At 43.5% G+C, this 8,034-nt stretch overlaps 2 long non-coding RNA genes across 3 annotated transcripts; both read left to right on the plus strand.

Moving 5' to 3' along the window:
• The first annotated feature begins 1,497 nt into the window (after window positions 1-1,497).
• On the plus strand, window positions 1,498-5,720 carry LOC112903427. Its single transcript, XR_003230805.1, has 3 exons — window positions 1,498-2,056; window positions 2,606-2,771; window positions 5,629-5,720. It is a non-coding gene; the product is annotated as an uncharacterized LOC112903427 (long non-coding RNA).
• A 982-nt stretch (window positions 5,721-6,702) lies between these two features.
• Window positions 6,703-7,764, plus strand: LOC112903426. Of its 2 annotated transcripts, XR_003230804.1 has the most exons (4): window positions 6,703-6,812; window positions 6,972-7,031; window positions 7,271-7,342; window positions 7,435-7,764. It is a non-coding gene; the product is annotated as an uncharacterized LOC112903426 (long non-coding RNA). The 2 variants fall into 2 exon arrangements; XR_003230803.1 differs by lacking the exon at window positions 6,703-6,812 and having other exon boundaries at window positions 6,836-7,031; window positions 7,435-7,742.
• The last annotated feature ends 270 nt before the right edge of the window (window positions 7,765-8,034 follow it).

Raw genomic sequence — 8,034 nt, forward strand, 5'->3', positions numbered from 1 at the left:
TTTTTGTTTGCAGCCGATATGCTATGCTGCTTGGAGAAGGCACCAGTACCCAGCCCACAATGGCAGCCTCACCCACCAAGCAAAAAACTGCAGACAACAAGAGTCCTGCAAGGAAGCTGACACCTAAAAGGCTGAAGACTAATTGAGTTGTGAACTTCAAGCCTTAGAAATTTATGTACTTGTGAACTTAGTATTTGTGATCTAAATGTACCTGTCCACTCAGTATTTCTGAGCTATTTGTGAGCTTAGTATTTGTGAACCCAGTACTCATCAGTATTTGTGAGCTATTTGTGACTCAGTATTTGTGAGCCCTAAATGCAAGCTAAGATATTGCATCCCATTGTCAAGTGCCAATTTCAGACAACACTACTTTGCTGAATGACACAGTTTCATTGCAAGACAGAATATTGCATCACAATATAGAGTACTAATGCATCACTGATAAATAATTATTATTGATAGAGAGTCACAGTTACAGTTACACTAATGCACCACTGATGCATGGATGGCTTGATCACTTGACAAGCAACACTACTACACCAAAAAAACATAACAACAGCTATGATAATGCAGATCAGCACCAGAAACTGAACCCAATTGATTAACTTGTCAATCTTTGCTTCATCACACAAGCTGATTCTAATATGAAATCCACTTGTAGAAGGGCAAACTTGCTTCAACTCTTGTTCCATTGCAACAAGGGTTTTGCATCAGTTCTTGTTCCTTTGCAACAACAACCATCCTGAATTGTTTAAGCCACCTAAAGAACCCGCATCTGCCAGGCACCTGTAACTAACAAGCAAGCAGTAATGAGCTCTTTAATGAGCTCTTCATTAAATGCCAACCGAATTGAACCAAGTTCCCTCAACTAACATGCTCATCATATCTTATGCATTTGAAGAACACCCGGCTCTTATTCTTCCATGATTTGCACTCCACAACTTGATCCTCACAATCTGGGCATGGAATGAGAGGGAGGCCACTAGGGCTGAGAGGATATTGCGCGAGGGCGACAAAACGGGGGGAGGGAAGCTGCTGCTGCTCTGCGACATCTCCCTCCTTCCCCAACGCGGCTGCAGAAAAAGCACTAGGGTTAGGGTTTGAGGACCTTCCTAACCTACGCAAATGGGGTTGCGGAGCTTACTTAGGAGGAGTTCTTAACCTTCCCTCGGAGGAGCTGCGTCGGGTCTAGTGGGCGCCGCCCGCCGTCATCACCTCTGCAGGGGTGCCGCCCGCCGTCGTCACCTGTGCAGGGGCGCCGCCGTCTAGAACGAAGAGGAGAAAGAGCGGCGAGAAAAAATAACGGATCCTTCGGTTCTTTTTGACAATCAATTGGGGTAGGGGAATTTTTGGAAGTTCAAGTCAAAGAAAACGTAGGAAAACGAAAAATGAATTGGAAAAGGGTGAAAAGATATTGCTACGGGATAACCATGTTTCGTAATAGTAAAAGAGCGAAGCCAATTGCAGGATGGCAATCGGGCGAAAGCCATTTTTAAGGACGGTGAAATACCAAATTTGTTGCTCTCCTCCCCTGCATGCCTCAGTAGAGGCGTGTGCGCCGAAGGCCCCCGCTCCTCTCCTCTCCTCCCCTGGGCGGCGGCGCCTCCACTCCCACCCAAACTCCCCGCTCAGATCTGGTGCCACAGTTCTTCTTGGCCCCCCGCTGCTCCACGGCATGGTCGAATTGGGGCTCCGTCTCCATGCCGAGCGCGGCGGCGGCGGCGGTGATGCAGAGGAGCACGGGGAGGGCGAGATCGAGCGTCCCGAGGCCGTCCGCGAGGAGCACGACCTTGAAGACGCCGACCTCCACCCACCATCTCCTCCTCACACCGCGGAGTGGGGAAGGACTGCAGGCGTCATCGAACTCCACCGCCATCACCTCCCCACGCGGCGGAGTAGGGAACAACGCCGCCCGTTTCCTTCGGCCCTGCATCCCCTCACGCTGTGAAGTGGGGGACGAGCCACCGTCACCCTCCTGCACCTATCATCTCCTCACATGGGTGCCATCGTTCTTGCTGTTTGTGCAACCCGGCCATCCAAGGAGACAAGATCTGAGGTGAGCAGCCAATCCCGTTTGGATTAGTAGTTGAATCCCGTTGATATGATTACCACCATCATCCTTCGGCTTAGTGTTTCATGATCACCTTTTGGATTAGTAGCCAACTTCCTTTAGATTAGTAGCCGAATCCCTTTGGATTAGATTGGTTACTTCACTGTACATCCATTTGTTTAGTGTTTTCCTGTTGATATGATTACCACTCAACAAATTAGGAGTTCATGATTCCAGCAATTGCAGCATAACTAGGAATCTTTGCTCTGATCAAGATATTTGGTACACTAATCAGTAGTAGTTCTGAAATATATTCTTTTGATATATCGATAAACCAGTTTTTGCTTTTACTAATACTGATAAGGCCTCCATGCACTGTGTCTGTCTTGGCCTGCTTTAAAAATGTTTAGAAACCTGCAAGGCAATAAAATACATTCGTTTACTTTTGAAAGCAGCACTTGTTGTCAGTTTTTCATCAAGCTGAATTTGTCTCTGTTCACTTTCAAGGTAGTTGAATGATGGATCCCTCTGAAATTTGTCTCTGTTCACTTCAAGGTAGTTGAATGATTTCCTGCATGAGATCAGGTGGTTGGGCCATCAGTAAGCTGTGGACCGGGCAGCCTGGATTGAGCGGCAGTAGTGCTGGCGCCGACGGCTCAGGTACATGCGGGCGGCGCTACTAGGTGACGGCGCAGCGGATCTGGCGATTCACGAGCCCGAGGTGAACCTGTGCCTCATGCTGTGGCGCCTCGCGTGTCACACCCTAAAATATTTTTTTTGAAGGCTCTAAAATCTTTTTTATGTCCCAAATATTTTATTTGGATTCCTCCCGTCCCAAATTATCTCTAGAGTTTTCCTTATAATTTTTGTGATTCTTCTAGATATATTTTTCATGGTTTAAAAATATTTATCTAGAATTTCAAGATTTATTTTAAGCTTGAAAATATGTTTTGGAAAATGAATTCATTTTCTTTTCCTCTCGAGCTGGATTCAACTCATTTTGGGTCTAGTCCGCCTTAGATCCTAGAACCGTGATGTTGAGCTCGACCACTGCTTTGATCTCGTCGTTTTTCGAGTTCCGCCATCAAAAAGTAGACTTCCTTCCTAAAATTCAATTTCTCATCGCAGTCGGACCGATCCGTTATATCACCATCCTCCCTTTTTACTATGTCATATCCGATACCCTAAAATGCCCATTTGAATTCCCCATCTTCTAATCTTTCTCCCCGATCAAATCACGCTTGAAACGGAGCCATAGCTTGATTTCTACGTTTTCCGACGATGCTCCGGTGTCGTAAATGCTAGCTACAGTGACCTACGTCATCGCTACATGATCTTGACCTCTGAATCGATAAAACCTAAACCTGATCCGACCCAGTTCAGCCATCAACATCCCTCTCCTCTCTTTTTCCTTCCTCTCCTTTTCCAAACTCAGCTTTCCTGTGCGTGCGTGCTAGGACTCGTCGATCAAGTCCGATCTGGCCACATATACCCGACCTCATCGTATTCTTGTATGTCACCTGCAGACCGAGCTAGTTGTTTGCTACGTGCCATTTTGGTTTCATTCGAGACTGGATGGCTCACGTTATTGTCCTCGGCGTGTGCGTCACGTAAGCCCGGCAATCCACGTCACGTAAGCCCAACAATCCACGCTCTATGAAAGGATTTGTGCAGCATGCTCGACCTTTCTCTATCTCTATCTCTTTGTCTCGTTCTATCTACGGTCGATCCTCTCTTTGTGCAGTTCCACCTCCCCGTCTTTTCTACTTTCCGCGGCCCAGTTCGGTGTTCTAGGCCAGCACCAACCAAACCTGCTCGGCCAGACCAGGTTCAACTCTCAGCCCATGGCCGAAACTGTTCGGCCCACACCCGAACCTATCCCGGTCGAACCCAACCCTACCTGCAGCTCCCAGCCCGGGTTAGCCTCGGCATAGCCTGCATCGCGTCTGTAACGCCGCGTGGAACCATGGCGTGCGTGCCACACCGAGCCAGGGCAGTCCCTCCCTATAAAACGTATAGCCCTGCTCCCCATGTGCCCTACCCTGCCACCACGCGCTCCCCGCTAGGTGTCGCCCTACCCTGCAGCCGTCACTTCCCCCTCGCACCCCTTACGCCGCATTTCTCCCTATGCCTTAGCTCTTGTGCGCCCCTGCATCGCCTCCCTGCTCCGCTCCCCCTACTGGCCGTGGCTATCTCCTGAGCCCATGTGCCACCACCAGAGTGCCGCCACCCCTATGCTTCGCCGCAGGCCGCGCAGGGCACTGTCGCCAGGGGAGTAGAAACCAACGACGCCAGCTACACCCTGCCTCCTTGCAATCCCCCTGCACCGCACCTCCCTGCCGTGCGGGACCCCCCTCCTGCATCGCGCTTGTGCCGGCGCCCAGGAACTCGCCAAGCAGAACAGAACAAACGCCGCCCTCATCGTTCTCCTCGGAACAGACCACCGGCGCCTTCATCCCTATCAAATTCCAGCCACCACGGTGCTTCTCCGCCATAGGTAAGAGGTAAAATCGAATCCCCTCGTTGTCCTCTTTCTTTTCCCCCGCTCCCCGCGATCTCCTGTGCCTGGAATTGCCGGGAATCCGGCCAATAGTGCCGCCACCGGCCATGTCCAGGAACACCCCGAGCTTTTGCGATTAGACCCACAGCGAATCATGTAATTTTCATGTTCTTTCCTGTGTCTTACAAAATCTGCAGAAAACCCCCTGTAAGTTTTGATCTGTTCAACCCTAACCCAGCCCTGATGTTTTACAGATTTTTCTCTAAACTTTGATCTATTTGCGAGCATTGTTTCTGTGTCTTGCAAATCTTCCATGCTAGCCCCTGAAATCTATAGTTAATCGTGACTAGGTCCCTGCAACTTTGTTTCATGTGTAATTTTGTCGTTTCGTTATTTTAGATCCGTTTTGACCCGTTCTTTTTGCGTTAGTCTTCTAAAATCCTAAACTATCATTTAGTAGTGTTGTTGTACCATAGTTCCTATTTTTTAAAATTAAATATAGATTTAATTTGATTAATGTCCTCCCATCTAGTTTTTCTAAATAAAATCCAGTTAGATCTGTACTCCAGTTTTCATAATTAATGTAACTTGATTAATATCAACTTAAATATGTTTGTAAATTAATTTGTTTAGCTCAACTCGAATCATAAAGTTATATGCTTAGATGTTCTCACAAGTCTTCTTTCTAATTAATTGTCTAATTAGTGTAATTTGTATATAGACAATTATATATAAAATTTGACTAAGTTCTACTTTGTTTTTATTAATGCAAATATAATATGAGTTAATTATAATTAGGGATATTCTCGTTTGAATATCTTTTACATCTGTTTTCCAACTAAAATAAATGAAGCTTATAGATCTTTTATTTTCTTTTATAATATAAATCTTTCGATAGCTGTTTCTTTTTCAATCGTAGCTCCATTTTTCGTGTTCCTTGCGTTCTCGTGATCTTAGCAACGAGCCTTATCCTTTAGTACATCTTTTTAAGCTTTTCTTTTGTTTGGTGTGTTGTTCTTAGTTCTCCTTGTATGTTTGTTTGTTGTTGTGCTTCTGTCCGATGCTCGTTTGATATTAGAAGGAGCGCAATCCAAGAGCTTTGAAGATTAAGAGTTCCAAGAACAATAGTTAAAGACTCTGAGCAGCAATTTTCATTGGAAGAAAGGCAAGTATTTTCTTGATCATTCTTTTGTCCTAATAATCATAATAAATACAACTTTCTTTATGCATGCATGTGTCTTAACTTGATGGATTCTAATTAACGATATGCTTAGTCTTTATGATCATTCCTTGTCAACCTAGATTTTATCTTCTTATTGGGTAGTTTCTGCTTAGTTGCTATAACTGGTTCCTATTTTGAAATATCAATAACCATGATGATAACAATGATGATGCTACACCTATTTTACTTAAAAGTTCTTGGATAATTTATCTTGTTAATCACAAGATCATATCTGTTTAATTGGAACATGGAGAATCACCTAGCAAAACAGTACAACCACAATACTATATCGCTCTGGTCTTGGCTAATTAATTAGAAACTCTGGCTTGTGATAGTCTTACCGAAAGGGCAAGAGGGGAGTATGTTGATGGGGTATAGTCCGGTCCTCTTGAGGCTTAGATATGATCCTGGTTAAGGCGTCTTCCTCATTAGGGAGGGTTATGACCACTGCGGCTTGAAATCTTAGCGGATTGTCATAAGTTAGATAATCTTTATAAAGGTCTTGTAGTGAATCTCTTGCCACTCACCTCAGAAGTGTTTAAGAGGCTAGCTACTTCGGGCAAATCGGAAGACACGAATTGTGGGTAAAGTGTACAACCTATATAAAGTGAAAACTGATATATCAGCCATGCTCATGGTTAAGAGCGGTTTTGACGCTCACATAATAATTGAACTTGAGGATGAATTAAATCATGGATTATGTTTATGGTTATCGTTATGCTTCTGCTATATCTTTTCTGTTTCTTTTAATATGGGTTGGTATGAACTTATACCTTAGTAATCAGGTGCTAATAAAATTTGACCAACTAAAATTGCTTATCGCAGTAAGCCAGTCAGCCTTTCCTTGATTTTGGCCTTCATATCATATAATTCCCAACACTTGCTGAGTAACAACCATAAGTGTACTCACGCTTGTTATAATTACTGCTCAGAAGAGAAAATTGATGTGATGTCTTTTGAAGATGATGCTGAGTTCTAGGTGTACGCAACCCCTGATCGATTGCCTGTGAAATTTGAAGACTTCGTTTTCAGGATAAGCTGTATAACTCTGATAATCTTTATAGTCTTTTAATTCTCTTTTCGTGGTAGTGTTGCTGATTATTCAATGATAAAGTCACTATATGTATGGAATTTGATCTTAGCATACATATAGTTATGCATTCGGTTTTGTTATTAAAACTGGGTGTGACATCGCGCAGCACAAGAGCACTCAGACGGATCTGACAACAGCTGCAAATAAAGAACTCCTTGCAGCGAAGGTACTAATGAGTCTGATCTGCTCTTTCCAATTTGAGTAGTTAAAAGAGAGTAAAGAAGGACTTGGCTAGATAGATACAATTAATTGGTAGTATTTCGAACTGCGATCTGATCTGCTCTTTCCGATTTGAGTAGTTAAATTAGTCTTATGCTTATGCTATTTCAACATTTGGACCCTGGGTATGCTATGCCCGTGGTAAATACAATTACTTCTTTCTCAAATTTTCATTCGAAATTGCAGAACGTGGCCTGAGCATTACGAGTATGACACTGATAACCTGATGATTGTATATAAAGAAGGCATAATTGTCAGGTAATCACTTCCTCCTTTTCAGTTTGCACCTACGTGCTTCCAGCTAACTATTCCATATTCATCTATCTGACAATTTGTTTTTATGTGTTAAGAATTATGCAGGTGTGAGCAACATGCAGGTGTGAGCAACTTGAAGTAGCATGGGAGCTCATATACAACCTGCCTTTGTAGTTAGCTAGTTTCCCTTTGTATGTGATGCTGCAATATCTATTTACCTTTCTGCTCAGTAAAGTTATTTTATAGGATCCACAATGCATTTGTTTTTTGTGCCATATTTGGTTCATGTGGCATTTTTGGAAGAACAATGGGAAGTTGCTGGTTACTATCTCAGTAGGTGGAACTTTTGATGAATTGAATTCTTGATGGATGCAATATGAATTTTCAGTGGATGCAAACCATATCATTAATATGAATTCTTGTTTGATGTGTTGTGTTGACATGCGTTCTGTATATGTACTGGTTTATATTTTGTGACGAATCAAATATAAACCATCTTCTTATGGTCATGAAAGTGCTGCCATGTCAGATTCAAATCGTCATGAAAGTGCTGCCACATCAGATCCTAGTCACTGCCACATCATTCACTTACAAGGTTTTGTGACATTTTATAGATCTTTAATGATGAAAAACTATCATCATAAATTAGTGACGATAGAAGAATCATCACAAAGTTTATGATGAAAAAATGGAGT

The sequence above is a fragment of the Panicum hallii genome, chromosome 8, assembly GCF_002211085.1.
Source record: "Panicum hallii strain FIL2 chromosome 8, PHallii_v3.1, whole genome shotgun sequence".
Classification (NCBI taxonomy): Eukaryota; Viridiplantae; Streptophyta; class Magnoliopsida; order Poales; family Poaceae; genus Panicum; species Panicum hallii.